This window comes from Lepidochelys kempii, chromosome 4, assembly GCF_965140285.1.
Source record: "Lepidochelys kempii isolate rLepKem1 chromosome 4, rLepKem1.hap1, whole genome shotgun sequence".
Taxonomy (NCBI): Eukaryota; Metazoa; Chordata; order Testudines; family Cheloniidae; genus Lepidochelys; species Lepidochelys kempii.
In genome coordinates, this window is record NC_136383.1 from 17,270,061 (window position 1) to 17,285,517 (window position 15,457).

Consider the following 15,457-nt stretch of genomic DNA (forward strand, 5'->3'; position numbering starts at 1 on the left):
TTGCATCACTAAGCACCTACATATCTTTGAAAATATGACTCCATGAGGCTGCATCCCTGTAAGACGTAAAGGTATGAAGCTGTCGCTGGATCAGTGCTTTTATAATTGCTATAAGAAGATAAATTTGATTGGATAATTACCTGGGGATTTTGTAAACCCAGAAACTGTCTTGCATTATCTGTTAAATATTTAGCCACCCATCAGTAATAGGAAACACAATGTCACTTCATTATCTTAAGCTATTTGTGATAGGTATTTTTGAAGTAGTGCATAGACCCAAGTCTAGGTCCAAATGTCTCCCCTGAAATGCCTGCGCACAGTTCCCACTGATGCTTACTGGAATTGCACATATTTACCTGAGGGAAGAATATGTCCTCTAAATATCTGTACATTGTTATTGGCAGGAATTGGTCTGTGTAAATCTTGTCTGCCTTCTGTAACAACTTTGGGCACTTAACCCTTGATGATCCATTTAGTACACTGCACATATTGAATTAAATTGACTTATTTTTCAGAGACCAAGAGGAAGAGAAATCAGAAACCTCTAAAAGGAATTCAGCAACAGTATGACTTTTGGATAACGCAGAGCTTGAGTCCAAGGCATTGGAAAAAGTAGGATCTATTTCAATATATGTAAGTAGGCAGACACATATGTGTGTGGATATATACAATATACTGGTTTCAGAGTAGCAGCCATGTTAGTCTGTATCCGCAAAAAGAAAAGGAGAACTTGTGGCACCTTAGAGACTAACAAATTTATTTGAGCATAAGCTTTCGTGAGCTACAACTCACTTCATCGGATGCATGTCATAGTATGGTGATGCATCGGTTGCATAGATAGTATGGTAATGGGGGGTCATATTGGTACCCAAGACAGATGCGGTGCTAGGACAATGTTAGCTTTATGCCATCTGAGAGCTCTCTGTCCCTGCCATAGAAATTCTCAGCTGGCCCCTTACGGCCAGAATGCAGCTCAATGGCGAGCCTTCCTGCAGTCAAGTTTTGCCAGTATAAACATGAATTTTTGTTCTTACAGAAAACAGGTTTCCCAAGTCTCTTTCTGCAGGCATTCACACTTGGAACTTGATTATGAGTTAAACTTATTCAATCAGGGAACAGAAATAATAATGTGATATCCTTAATCAATTACACCTAACCAACACTGCTTGAATATCAAGCCACAGAGTCAAGGATACTGAGTAATTTTGAATAAATAAATTCAAGAAAATAACAATTCTGTTCAGATAGGAAAAAGAGCTACAATTCTTTGACTAAACTATTCATTATAAATATTTGCTACTCTGTGATCTCAGTGCTATCTGTTTTTTCTAAACTTAAAATCCTGGAGCAGGAAGCGGAAAACAGATTTAAAAGGCATCATGCGAGATGGACAGGAAAGCAGGTAACTGACTGGTTAAGTTAAATTACAGTGGCAACATGGTGACTGTTAAATTATAGAGGCAGTCAATAGAAGCAAGCAGCCCTGAAAGTATCCTGCTCTGTGGGATGAAAAGCACAGAAATAAACAGCATATTGTCAGCAAGTAATTTTTTTCTGGCCACCTTTGGACCATTTAGCAGCACAAATGACATTTTTATGGACATTGCACAGCAAATAAACAGATAACGATCAGCTTTTCATAGTTAGGTGTAATAAATTTGACAGATTGATCTGTGCCTTGTTTACACATGTGCAAATATCTCGTGTACATGCAAATAATGTATTTGCATATATATAAATGTGTGCATATCAAGTATTTGTGTATCTATCATCACTATAGTATCTGAGCACCAACTTAGGCACCTAAAAATGTGTCTGTAAAGTTCAGCCCCTCTTTCCCCGCAACTAACTTTGAGCAGCTACCTCTTAAAAAAAAAATTCATGGATACCCTGATGATCCACACTTTTGTGGCTAAAATACTTAGCAAGATCACAGTGCTGTTTTGTATAGAGCTCAGTGGGCCTGAAGGAAACCTGCCTAGTGAGAAGGCATAAGGGTTTTCCCAGTTCAGGGCTGACCAATGAGCATTCCAAGAGCCAAGCCACCCTTTTTTGTAAATGGAGGATGAAGACGTAGCCAATCAGCTGTGGAGGCTTGTTGCCATTGAATTCAGACAACAGTTATTTTGTATTCTCTACAGTCATCACCATAAAAAAGTGGAGGAAGGATGGCCTTCTGGTTAAAACACTGGATTGGGTCTCAGGAAACCTGAGTTGAATTCCTGGTTGTGCCATTCACTTCCTATATGACCTTGGTTAAGTCACTTAATCTGTTCGTGTCTCATTTCCATATCTGTGAAATAGGGATGATAATAATAGAACTTCTCTTCCTCACAGGGGTCTGGTGAGGTTAAATTCATTAATGTTTATCAGGTGCTTTGATATTATGGTGATGGGGACTATAAAAGTAGAGAGACAGAGAGTCAACATTTACCATAGTTACTATATGATGGGATCGGAGACACCTTCATGATTTCTGATGCAAAGTATAGGGATAAACAGAAGTCTATGAAGACTTAGACATCACTGTGCAATAATGGTTTTTCTCTATTTTCAGTTTTATCCATAATGAGACTATGTCAGAATCTCACTTGACATGACATCAGGGCCAGATAATGAGGCAATTTCTAAATGGTCTCTGACGGCCAGCCCCTAGCTCCTGCATCTTTCTTTATTTTAAGTGTTATTAATCATTTCATCACACATCCTTCCGTAACAATGAGTGAAACAAAGTCCATAAGGAAAAACACTTCTTTTAACAGCATGTACAAGAAAATTATTTAGGGCCCTGAAGAGGTAACAAAAAGACCTCTGGGGCTTAGAACAAAACAGAATAGGTCACGAGACTTCAAAACAAATGAAAGGGGGTTTTCCCTAGCCTCATTTACAATTACTCAGAAAGCAGATATGGCAGGCATATATTCTAAACTAATCAGATTACAGTGGCATTCAACTGAGTAGCTCATCCTCAGCACCAAGCTCACAGCTATAAAGAGCAAAGCTTAAACTTGAACAAAGTCATATTGCTTCTCCTGGCATAATTTGTAATTATTTAAATAGCAATACTACAGATAATGAATTCAAAGTTAATCAAATTGTTGTACCAATGAACTTCGTAGTTCATCTTCAATATCAAGCTCACAGGATCCATTCTGGTCAACTGTCTAAAAAGAAAAGCCTAATATTCATCAAAACTATAGTCTATTTGGTTTTACTGATCTGTGTCAAGATGAGGTTTAGCTGGATATAAAACAGAAGTTTAAAGCCAAAGGACTACATCTGCACTCTGAGAATCAAATAGCCTTTTTCTCCATTGTTCAGTTCTGGTTTTTGATGTCTCTGGAATTATACAACCCTTTTTATTTTGAAAATAGAATTTCACCTTTTCTTCTCTTCCTGTCCTGGTTTATTAGTCTTTCATGGTCCAGAGGTGAAAAAGAAAGATGTTTATAATCATACATGTAATGGATTTTCCCAAATGAATTGAAAGAGAGAAATGAAATAGTTTTGATAGGTGATGGGAAGGATTTAAAATCACTGTTATAATTTAAAGTTTTAAACATAAAATTTTACAGATATTTCCCTTCAAAATCTCCAAGAAAACCCAAAGTTCTCTCATTTTCTGTGGGGTCCCCAACCTTGCACAGTGTCACGGAGACTCTTCTGTATCTGTTCCAGGCTGTTCCTTATAACTACTTTTTTTTTTCCCAATCAAGGTGCCTATAAGATGGCAGTGAAGTTCAGTGTAGCCCTTATTATTATACTAAAATACCCGTAGCCTACACAAAGTAGACTAGATTTATTATTATATTGGACGGCAACACCACTATAGTTAAGAAGATTACATCACAACTGCGGTTTGAAAGTCAACATTTCAAAAGTCCTCTGGACATGTTAAAACAAGTTCCTTTGAAATTTGGTGTGCCTGAAGGAGGTGAAGGGTAGGGTTGGTGACACAAATTTGGGGTCATTTGATGTACTGGTTGTGGAAATATAAGCCCCCTAAAATATCAATTTTTCAAAAAGTTTCTAAATGGGCTGGTTTTTGGGCAGAGCTAGTGATCAAACTATTTCTGTGAAGTGAGTAAAAATTATCTCAATCTATCAAGTTTTATTCAAGATAGTGCATGGCATGCACTACATCTTTGGGAAAACCAAATTGAGAATGGTCTTAAGAAAATACAGATTTTTACAGTGCACATGCGCCAAGACTGAAAAATGGCTAGAGGGTTTCCATTCCTACCATTTTATGTGCTCGAAAGCTTGACTCTTGTAAGTGCTGTAAAATCTAAATGGTTACTCAGATCACTTTGAAACATAGTGTGCCTCATTGAAGTGCATGGTAATGTTAGTGATCCAAATTTTGGGTCATTTGACTGAGGGGTCCCACGATTACAGCCAGCCCTCAAAAAACCCCACTTTCCTTCTGCTGCCTTGTACTGTTAAACTGAGAAAACAGATCATGTACAATGTGGGTAAGAGATTCCCTGGCCCAAGCAGACCTGAGGTGGCTGCTGTGTGGGGGAGGGAAGAGCAGGGAGCAGAAGGGGTGGCAGGGTGTGGGCCAGAATTTGCCCCCCTTCAAGAAATATCAGACTTGGCACCATTGATTCTTACTTGGCAGCTTAAATGCTTTTAAATCAGAAGTCAAATAATTTAATAGGAAAATGTACTGCAAAAAGGTACATGTTGGGGGTTGAGCGGTAACCATTCAACAAAGGGAAACTCTGTTTCCCTCTCTACATTATCTCTCTGGGTAAAAGTCTTCATTTTAACTAAAGAGGCATAGTTCCCCTCCCAGCTCCCATGCATTGGGAATGACCCTGCCATCCAGGGCAATCAGTAGTAAAACTCTCTTAAGTTCAATGGGAACCGTACTGATCCCAATATGAACCCTTCCTATAGCTCATGTTTTTGAGGGTGTACTGGGCAGGGGGAGGGGTGATGAGAAAGTGGGAGATATGAGCAATGAAAAATCTTAAGCCATTGTACCACATTACCTCATTCATTGAGGGGGGAGGGAGCGAAAACTGGCCTGGGTAATGGATCTGTGAAGTGCTAGTGTGCAAGCATATGTGTTTGAAGCATCTGAGTGTTAACACATGGTCTCCCTATCAAAGGTCTGTATATGAAACTCAGCTGCTAGAGTGACAGAAGATTTTGTGTTGTTAACGCACACTTAATTAAAATACCAACTGAAATCCAAGTCTGAATCCCACAGTTTGTGTTAGCTGATAACACTCAATCACTTCTAATTACAGTTAATACAGCTTTAAAATACTATTTTCTTGTAATAAGGGTCCCAGTATGACAACTAAGAGCTGGCACCCAGTGCAGGAATCACAGGAAAGGATGTAAATCCATCGGGGGGCTCACAAGGCTGCTTTTACTTCACACTAAAGCTTCCCTCAGCAGCCCTAAAAGTATATATCTGGGATTCAATAGTCTGCAAGGAAAAAATTGAGTCAAATATTCATTAATATTTATGCCTCCAACAATGAAATGTGCTTTAAGAAATTAACTAGACAATGGCGAGGTCACCTTCAATAAACTACTCACTCTCATGTTCTGGGCAGAAGAACCCATGGTATATACCCCTATTTATTTTAGAGGCTCCAATCCTGCAAAGCACTTACAAGAATGTGTAACTTTAAGAATGGGAGTATTTCCTTGAAATCAATGGGGCTAACTCATGTGCTTGAAGTCTGGTATGTGCTTGTGGTTTTTACAGGAACAGTATCCTAATCATACTGAAACATCTAACCTTGATTACTGTTTTCTAACACTAGTAATTACTAGGGATCTATCTTAGGCTATGACTGCATTGCTAGAAAGGTGTGATTTTTACAGCAAAATAACTAACACACATTTCAGAGTAGCAGCCGTGTTAGTCTGTATTCGCAAAAAGAAAAGGAGTACTAGTGGCAACATTTGCGATCTGAATGACAGACACTTTTTACTTCAAACGTAGTTAGGTGAAATTAACACCAGACCCCATCCACACCTGGGGTTGACCTCACCTAGCTACATAGAGGGAAAAACTACAGAACCTTGTATTCAGTAGGATTTTAGAGTGGGATAGTTAATGCAAATTAGTTATTTTGTTGTAACAACACATCTTTTGGGGCAGTGAAGACATAGCCTTCATTTTATGTATCAAACCTATCAGCATTCTAACTAAGCAGTAACAGAAGACAGTGAAAGGGAGAAGTGATTATGTTTCTCAAATGTTGTAGGTCCAAGCCTTGTACCAGCACATACGCGTTAAAATGTTCCCCCCCAGAAAAGCACATCATGGTGTTTTTATGTTACTTTTGTTACTTTCTTCCACTGGTGACTCTTTTAAAAACACACAGTGAGTGTCTTATGAAACTTTAATAAGACTTTTTATTGACGTATCCGATCTTTTCAGAAGTTTTGTGTTGAATCTATTTCCTGAAATTTCTTTAAGAAAGAAGCAATCTCTCAAAGCTTTTAGCTGGTCATATCTAATGTCTATGCTATATGTTTATGACTATAAAATTATATGTTGCAAAAAACACATGACATTTCTTATGTGATATTCAGACAGTTTCAAATTAAAACCCTTCACCCTTCTTGCTGAGGAGCTCAGATGACCTAATGGTCCAAATGATGGTATAGCTGATCTCCTCTGGTTGTGGATCTAATTGCATAGAAAAAAGGAAAAGTCAATAGACAGAAATATCTTTGAAGAGATAGAAGAAAAGAACCTGAGATAGTCAGGGCTCTGGCATTCACCATTTGTTGTTGTTGTTGTTTTGTTTTATTTTGGTCACAACTTTGGATGTCAGCTGAGCAACAGTTTCACCCCTGGATTCTTAAATGCCAAAAAATCACCAGAATTATTCTGTCAAGTAATGGTTTTATTTTTGAGTGGGAGAAACTAAGAGCTCTGTTCCTCACTATCAATTTGTTTTTCTAATTTTGTAGAGTCATATTTTAATGCCTGAAGAGAACATTGTGATCATCTAGTCTGACCTCAGGTCAAAGAACCTCATCCAATAATTTCTGCATTCATGTAGTGACAGCTAGATACTTTGGTGATGTGTGCTTTAGAAATAATAAAAAATAATTAGCATTATTTATCCCATGTGAGGTCTCCTCTCCCTCCACCTCCACAAATGCATACTTTTTATAAGTAGTGTGTATCATTCTGAAATTGCTTGTATTTTTAGAATTGCTGCATATGGAGAAGCATCAACAAAAAATAAGTATCTCCCCTTCTCCTGTCTCTTATTCAAACTGAACAATTTCATGAATTATTATATAGTTTACAGCAGTGGTGGACAAATTACAGCCCACAGGCCAGATCCACCCCTCCAGCTGTTTTACACCTGCCCTTGAGTTCCCACTGAGGAGCGGGCTCTGGGGCTTTCCCCGTTCCAGAGCTCCAGCCGGGGAGCAGGGTCGGGGACCGCTCCACGCAGCTCCCAGAAGCAGACGCATGGCCCCCCTCTGGCGCTGCAGCGCAGGCACAGGGTTGGGGGCCGCTCCACGCAGCTCCCAGAAGCCGTAGCATGGCTGACCTCCGGCGCTCCAATGAGAGCTACAGAGGCAGTGCCTGTGGATGGGGCAGTGCGCAGAGCCACCTGGCCATGCCTCCATGTAGGAGCTGAAGAAGGGACATGCTGCTGCTTCTGGGAGCTGCTTGAGGTAAGCACCGCCCAGAGCCTGTACCCCTGAGCCTCTCCCCACACTCCAATCCCCTGCCCCAGCCATGATCTCCCTCCTGCTCTCCAAACCCCTCAGTCCCAGCCCATAGCACCCTCTTATACCCCAAACTCCTCATCCCCAGCCCCACCCCAAAGCCCACACCCCCAGCTGGAGCCCTCACCCCCCACCCCCGCACTCCACTCCCTGACCCCAGCCTGGAGCCCCCTCCCGCACCCTGAACTCCTCATTTCTGACCCCACCCTGTAGCCCGCACCCACAACCAGAGTCCTCACCCCCTCCCACACCCCCTCCCACACCCCAACCCCAATTTTGTGAGTATTCATGGCCTGCCATACAATTTCTATTCCCAGATGTGGCCTTCAGGCCAAAAATTTGCCCATCCCTGGTTTACGGGGATGTTTAGGTGGCTTGTTCCATTTTTCAGTTGGAACTGGAATAAGATAAAGGGAAAACAGATATTAGAGGAAGAGAGAAATTCAGTCCTGTCACAATTCCACTAATTTCAATAGACTTTGGTCCTTTTATATCAGGGCTGAATTTTGGCCCAAAGATTCTGTTTGACCTGATTGGTGGAATATAATAGTCCAAGTGGATTCAGAAGTGGTGTTCAGTTTCAAAGTTGGGATGCTTATCCAAAGCTTGGGTCTGATCCTGTGAGGAGCTGAGTGCCCTCTATTGCCCTAGAAGTTCATGAGTGCTAGAAGTTCATGCATTTTGAAGCGTTGGGTCATTATCTGGACTATATGAACTTATTGAGTGTACATCACTGGGGCTGGAAATGTCACATGGTATTTCTGGTATTTTCTGGTCCTTTCAAGCTGTAAATACTACAAGAACTGCCTTGCTTATGTATTTAAGCACTTGTCCTTGAGGTCCTACTTGGAATCCAGAAAGGCAGAGCTCCAGAGTGATAAAAACAATGGAACTTTTCAAATCTCAAAATAGATTTAATTTGGGTTCAATCAGAGTTTGGGGCAAAGGTTTGGGATCTTTCTTATTTGAATCCAGCCAGATGGCTCACTCCCCTCAACTTTCAATGTCAAAGATCAGCAGAATTGGCTTGTAGGTCCATTTAAAAAAACCCTCACTTCATGCTTTGGCAATTTTTAAAAGCTCTTTTAAAAAAATAACTTCCCGCAGGTTCCAGGACCACTATCACTCTAGCTTAAGTAGTTATACATTTATTTAAAAACACAAAACAAAATGCAATATCAACATATACATCTTTTTCACCACCATTGCAACCAAAACAAAAATTATCTATAAAACAGCCTTTTGATATCATTTAAATCATTATTGAAACCCTTCCAGAACATGAAAGTTATTCTGGCATCTTATTGAAGGTTAACTTTAGCATTCTGGAAGGATTTCAATAGTAATGAAACGGACAGTAAAGTGAGTAAAGCTACATTCCTGGAGGATAATGCTGGCATGATGGAAAGATTTCCGTAGTAGGCTAAAGGGCAGAAAAATTATTTCTGAAGTATTCTTGAAGGATAATTTTAATAATCTAGAAGTATTTTAAAAATAGTTCTTCTGTGGTGATAAAATCTATATGGCACATCCCTGAAAGGTAATTCATTTTTCCAAATAACGAGGTAAATCATCAAACGTGTAAAGTCCATTCCTAGAAAACTACATCTTTAAAAAAACAGTTGTTAAAGTATTTAAATCTAGATTCTGCTAAGGCACCCTTGACAAAATTCCCAAAAGATAAAAGGTGACATTCACCCCAAGCAGAGGGCCAGCGCAAGAACTGTGCACCATGTAAGTCAAAAGATGGCATACCCTAAGTCCCCATGTAAGCCTACACTGTAATTTAAGGTGTAATTGTAGCACCCTTAAGCAGAGTATACGGTATTCCAGTGAGGAGAGTTCTGATAGAGCAAGCAGAGGAAGAGGCCCTGGGCAAGACAGTGAAGAGGAATTTTAATAACCGGACCAGGTTCTTGCTTCTTTCTCTTGGGGCGCCAGAGCTAGAGATTCTAGTCTAGAGTGGGAAAGAACTGGGGCCATGAGAGAGACTGTGTACGATTGGCTTATTTTCTAACTTTTGTCCTGGAAGGAGTGAGGTTTTATATTTAGCTGTAGGACTGAACTACTCAACCAGTGAGAGGGAAATGGAGGCAGTGGACACTTCTGCATGGTGAAAGGTAAGCTACTGCTACATTGCCTCTTTTCATATAAGCTTCTTCTTCCTTCTTTATTGTACTTGAATGACTTTGTTTTCAGTTGGGCTACTACATCATAATTTTGTTTTGTACAAAGTACAGCAATTATCCATAAGACAGATTTTTAAAAAGTAACTATTTCCTTTGCTTTCAATATCTCTTTAACAAAAAACATTCTCAGACAAAAATTAACAAAACACACACATCATTATTATTATTTATTTTATTAATTTGTGGTAGCACCCACTACGTGGTAGGTATTTTCCAAATACTTAAAAAGGAAAGTCCTTGCTCCAAGAACCCTACCATGTAAGGCCAAAACAAGTAACACACATATGAATTCAATAAATACCTCTATTATTAGAAAATTGTCATAAGAATAATTGTTTTTTCCTACCCCCCCCAGAACATCTGGGGGGGGGGGTAGGAAAAAACAAGGTAGCCTATTTCCTCTTGTTTTTTCCTACCCCCCCCCCCCAGATATTCTGGTTTAACTTGGATTTAAACTTGGAGAGTGGTCAGTTTGGATGAGCTATTACCAGCAGGAGAGTGAGTTTGTGTGTGTATGGGGGTGGGGGGGATGTGAGAAAACCTGGATTTGTGCTGGAAATGGCCCACCTTAATTATGCACATTGTAGGGAGAATGGTCACTTTGGATGAGCTATTACCAGCAGGATAGTGAGTTTGTGTGTGTGGTTTTTGGGAGGGGGGTGAGGGGGTGAGAGAACCTGGATTTGTGCAGGAAATGGCCCAACTTTATTATCATGCACATTGTGTAAAGAGTTGTCACTTTGGATGGGCTATCACCAGCAGGAGAGTGAATTTGTGTGGGGGGGTGGAGGGTGAGAAAACCTGGATTTGTGCTGGAAATGGCCCACCTGATGATCACTTTAGATAAGCTATTACCAGCTGGACAGTGGGGTGGGAGGAGGTATTTTTTCATATTCTCTGTGTATATATAAAGTCTGCTGCAGTTTCCACGGCATGCATCCGATGAAGTGAGCCGTAGCTCACGAAAGCTCATGCTCAAATAAATTGGTTAGTCTCTAAGGTGCCACAAGTCCTCCTTTTCTTTTTGCGAATCTGTCTTATAGTGTTTCAACTCTTAAATTCCAGCTGAAGCTGGGAAGAGTTGAGGCATGTAGAAACTAAATAATATAATTTAGAAACTAATAATATAATTAACCAAACTTTCCAGCCCCACTAAAGTTTTATTTGGTTTGAATAAAATTTTGGACAGCAGATCTAGCTAGTCTGTCTCTCTCTATATATATATTGAATTGCGCTATAAATCGTGATTAATTTTTTAAATCGCTTGACAGCCCTAATATATATATTATAATAAAATTTTTATTTGGTTTGAATAAAAGTTTGGACAACAGATCTAGCTGGTCTATATAGTATTGGTCATAGTATTTCCAGTATAGTCAACCCCAGGTAGCACTAGCTCTTCAGGAGAACCTGACTGGTGAAATCTCCTATTCAGTTTCCAGACTATTGGATTCCAGACTGTTCTCTATATAGACCGGCTAGATCTGTTGTCCAAAATTTTATTCAAACCAAATAAAACTTTTATTATAATATATATAATATTATATAATATATAACATATTATTATATATATTTTAAAAAAATAATCGCAATCATGATTAATCATACTGTTAATAATAGAACACCATTTATTTAAATATTTTAGGATGTTTTCTACATTTTCAAATATATTGATTTCAATTAAAACAGAATGCAAAGTGTACAGTGCTCACTTTATATTTATTTTTGATTACAAGTATTTGCACTCTAAAAAAACCAAAAGAAATAGTATTTTTCAATTTGCCTAATGCAAGTACTGTAGTGCAATCTCTTTGTCATGAAAGTTGAACTTACAAATGTAGAATTATGTACAAAAAACCTGCATTCAAATTTAAACCAATGTAAAATTTTAGAGCCTGCAAGTCCACTTGTTTGTCTTAGCCATTGGCTGAACAAGAAGTAGGACGCCGTGGACTTATAGGCTCTGAAGTTTTACATTGTTTTGTTTTTGAGTGCAGTTCTGTAACAAAAAAATCTACATTTGTAAATTGCACTTTCACGATAAAGAGATTGCACTACAGTATTTGTATGAGGTGAATTGAAAAATACTATTTCTTTTGTTTATCATTTTTACAATTGTAATTAAAAATAATATACACTTTGATTTCAATTACAACAGAATACAATATATATGAAAATGTAGAAAAACATCCAAAATATTTAATAAATCTCAACTGGTATTCTTTTGTTTAACAGTGCGATTAAAACTGTGATTAATCACGATTAATTTTTTTGTGTTAATCGCGATAAATTTTTTTGAGTTAATCAAGTGAGTTAGCTGCGATTAATTGACAGCCCTAATATGTATATAGTATACTATATATATATATATATATATATATATTCCCTTCCTCCCTCCCCCATCTAGTACACCCATTTCAGGTGCATTGTGCTGGGCACAAGTGGTTCAACCCAATCACTTCAGAACATTTGAGTGCACACTATTAATGCACTGGGGGGTGCCCCCATGTTGTGCAACATTCCTGGAAATCTTTCCCTTGCTCCCCCACCCACATCTAAAGTTGGTGAACTGATTTGGATTAAATCAACCCTTGCTGCCCTGCTTGGGTGAACTGGGCAAGTGACAGTCTTAACCTGTAAGTAAATGCTGTAGTTTTCCAGAGGAGATCAATTAATCCAGTCTTTAAGAAATGGTACAAAACCTTCCTCTTCGAAAAAGCCTTTTCCCCGTAAGAATTACACAACACTGACACCTCCTTTTACATATAATCCTGATAATGAAAAAAAAAAGTAAATTAACAAAATCTTTTTAAAAAACCCTCCAACCCTAACCATGCAGAGTTTTGACTCTGAAAAGAAAGACGTGCCAAAGACTCCATTAGGGATTTCACCGTTGCTAATGATTTTACATGGAAGTTTCTCAAATACTATGGTGATGGGCAGAAGTATAAAACCCCTTAGATAGATAGAATGTTTACAGATGGCAAATTTCAAATGCACTTTCCATGGGCGCTCACACAGGAAACTTGATGCTAGGAGCCATGCATTGACTGATCACACATCTCAGAGTTCCAATAGTGAATACTTATAATGAGCTGCTCACAAATGATCTACACATCAAGAATTATTCACAGAAATTATTTGGTGAATCATTTTGAATGATGAATATATTCAACAAAATTGCAATCTGTTTGCAAATTGGGGCTGGTGCAGGGAATGGTGAAAGGGTCTAATACATTATTTGCCTTGAAATATCTGTCCAGATCTAATGGACATTATAGAATCATTTTCTCAAGAAGCATCTGTCAGACATGGTGACCCCTACCAATTGCAAATGCCCATGGATGTTTTGCCCCATCCATTCTATATATTCTCCAGAAATACTTCCCTTATCTTTTGCCTTTTAAGCCAGTTTACCAAAATCCAGGGTTTTCCCTTGTACATAGTGGGGTATTCTATTAGTTGCTCTGAATTCTGCAGTATCATTGTTGGAAGGTGCAGTGTTTTAGATCAATACTGTGGAATACAGGAGCACTCTTTTTATAAGGGTTACTTATACACCCTTATAAAAAGGCTGCATCAGTTGGAGTATACCCAGCTGCTTTTCACATTTATGAAGTAGGAATTCACAGGTTCCAACAGTACCATCATTTGCATACCCTGAAGAGAGGAGATTAGATTTATCAGCATTTTTTTTTAAATGGATATCCTTCAAGGACATCCCCCAGAAAGCAGAGGTCAGTGCAGTAAAGGTAGGTGCATTAATCATCTTCACATTTGAAATAAGGAAGAATAAATAAATAAACAGCAAAGCATCATGATCGTGTATCAAAGGGTCACTTTAGGTCCCACCCGCATTAAATATGATCTCAAGGATGTCAGGAGCAATGTCATGAATGTTTATATAAATGTTATTAGAAATAGGAGCATATACCTTACATTAAGCTATATAGTCATGCTATCAGTAATAACAGCACACATATGCAACAGTGTGTAGTGAGGGGGCGTGGCCTCCCTCTGAGACCGACAGGGAGGAACCACCGCCCATCCCCTGGTGGGCAGAGCTGGGACAGCTACACACCCCCACTGGAAGCAGAGGGGCAGGACACGAAGTATAAAAGGCAGGCCCTGCCGCTCAGCTGGGCCAGAACCAGCGAAGGACACAGATGCCTCTCACCTGTCGCTGGAGCGGGAACCCAAAGAGGACCTCTGCAGCACTGAGGACTCGGAGGAGCTGCCAGAGCTGCCTGCCGACAGGGACGCCACAGAGCTACTGGGACTGCTGCTACCTGTGTACCCCAAAGAGAGAAAGGATGCCCATGGAATGAAGGTAGCCCCAGGTCAGACTGGCAGAGTCCCTGGGGTGGGGGGTTACCTTCCTCTGCAGCATGGGGCACAGGTCACTTGTAGGTTTAAACTACTGTAAATGGTGGATTCTCTGTAACTTGAAGTCTTTAAATCATTATCTGAGGACTTCAGTAACTCAGCCAGAGGTTAGGGGTCTAGTTCAAGAGTGGGTGAGGTTCTGTGGCCTGCAGTGTGCAGGAGGTCAGACTACATGATCACGATGGTCTCTTCTGACCTTAAGGTCTGTCACATACTACCACTGGAAAACTCTCCGATGATACTTTGCGTTCATTGCCTGTGCAAACTGGATTCAAAAGAGATGAAAGGCTCCTTATTACTTCAGCAATCCACTGACCCATTCGGCCCTCTCAGAGCAGACCACCTTAAACAATGAACTTCTTTAATGGCAAGCCACTAGAAGGGTGAGTCTGTCAATGACCACTTCTGCTATAAGATCTTCCTACCTCATTAAAATACTTACTGGGATGTCCTTTTTCAGTGGTGACATGCACATTTTTTATTTAACTATTGACTTTGCTTTGTAGACCTTGTTCTAAAACCAAAAAATCCCCATCACTGAGATTCATTGGTATTGCAATAACTGCATGGCACAGCTGAATCACAAGGTGCAAATGGACATGCTGAGCCTTGTTTCGAAAACAAGCCTCCCATTTTGCTCCTGCAAGTAACTGCCAGTGCAGTGTTGCAGGTAGGACTAATTACAAGCACAAATGAACTGCCTGACTGTGCCAGCAAACCAGGACATCCTAACTGCCATTGGTTGCACCCGCAGTGCCTCTTTGTAGCGGCAGAATTGCAGGTACAAAATGGGAGGGCAGTTTTCAAAATGAGATCCAGTCTATTTATAAAGCTTAAATTTGTAGCAGTGTCTGCAGTTATCCAATCTTATAAATTAAGGCCTCAGTCTTGCAAAAAACTTTTCACACATGAGTAGTTCCTCTGCAGTCAATGGAACTAGTAATGTGCATACAATTACATACACTGGTTCCTGGATAGGGTCCTTAGAGAATCTGGGTATGAGGATTGAAAATCTATTTTTTTTAATAAGGCCTGTTGTTTAAAAAGGGCTGTTGTTAAAAATGGCCTTTTCTGAGACAACGCTTTTCACAAAACAGTGTCAACGTTATCTAAATACGTCTGACATTTTTACCAAAATCATTTTCAAAATATTC

At 39.5% G+C, this 15,457-nt stretch overlaps 1 long non-coding RNA gene across 1 annotated transcript in view; it reads left to right on the plus strand.

Moving 5' to 3' along the window:
* LOC140909937 (uncharacterized) overlaps window positions 1-15,457 on the plus strand; it is a 149,653-nt gene that overhangs the window by 117,443 nt on the left and 16,753 nt on the right. The window contains exon 4 of the long non-coding RNA XR_012158385.2: window positions 516-633. This is a non-coding gene — a long non-coding RNA (uncharacterized LOC140909937). The remainder of the gene's footprint in view (window positions 1-515; window positions 634-15,457) is intronic.